This window comes from Pseudophryne corroboree, chromosome 3 (assembly GCF_028390025.1).
Source record: "Pseudophryne corroboree isolate aPseCor3 chromosome 3, aPseCor3.hap2, whole genome shotgun sequence".
Lineage (NCBI taxonomy): Eukaryota > Metazoa > Chordata > Amphibia > Anura > Myobatrachidae > Pseudophryne > Pseudophryne corroboree.
The window spans coordinates 670445275-670446017 of NC_086446.1; positions in this window are offsets into that span (position 1 = coordinate 670445275).

Sequence of the window (743 nt, forward strand, 5' to 3'; positions counted from 1 at the left end):
CCGACGCTCTAGAGATACAGAATAACAATAACAGTGTAATTAAATACAGTGATACGTGATGTATCAAAAAACATTAAGAGGAAACAGACTATAGTTTCCAAGAAAGTGCAACAGTGTATTAAAAATCGCTGTACATAACAGAGACTGAGACATCTACTTCAATAGAAATGCCTAGATGTTGTGCTCGAATATGCTTATGCACAAAATCTCTTGGCATTAAACTTAATGTAATATATTAATCACATATGAAAGCCAACGATACTACACACCACTAAACTCATTGAAGCGTGAGAAAAAGCATGAAGCACAGAATAAAAGGGGAGAGAGAACATGCATGATTATAAAAATATGCTCAGTGATAATTTCTCATTCAGTCCATGCGGCGCTAAGGTATTCAACTGTACAATCCATCGTGTCTCGCATTTTGACAGTAGCTTTTGTCTGTCACCGCCTCTGATTGGGGCGGGGATATGATCTACTATTTGATATTTTAAACTAGATAGTGGATGTTGGCACAGCTTGAAGTGCCGTGCCACAGGCTGATCATTCTCCTTTCCTTCTATGGCGGCTTTTATAGCCGATCTGTGTAGCGCCATGCGCTCTTTAAAAGTCCTGATGGTCTGGCCCACATATAATAGGCCGCAAGGACAAATGATGACATAGATGATGAACTGCGTGCTGCAAGTAACAAAGTGATGAATTGTGTGCTTCTTGCCAGTTATCGGATGTATAAATGCTGGTCC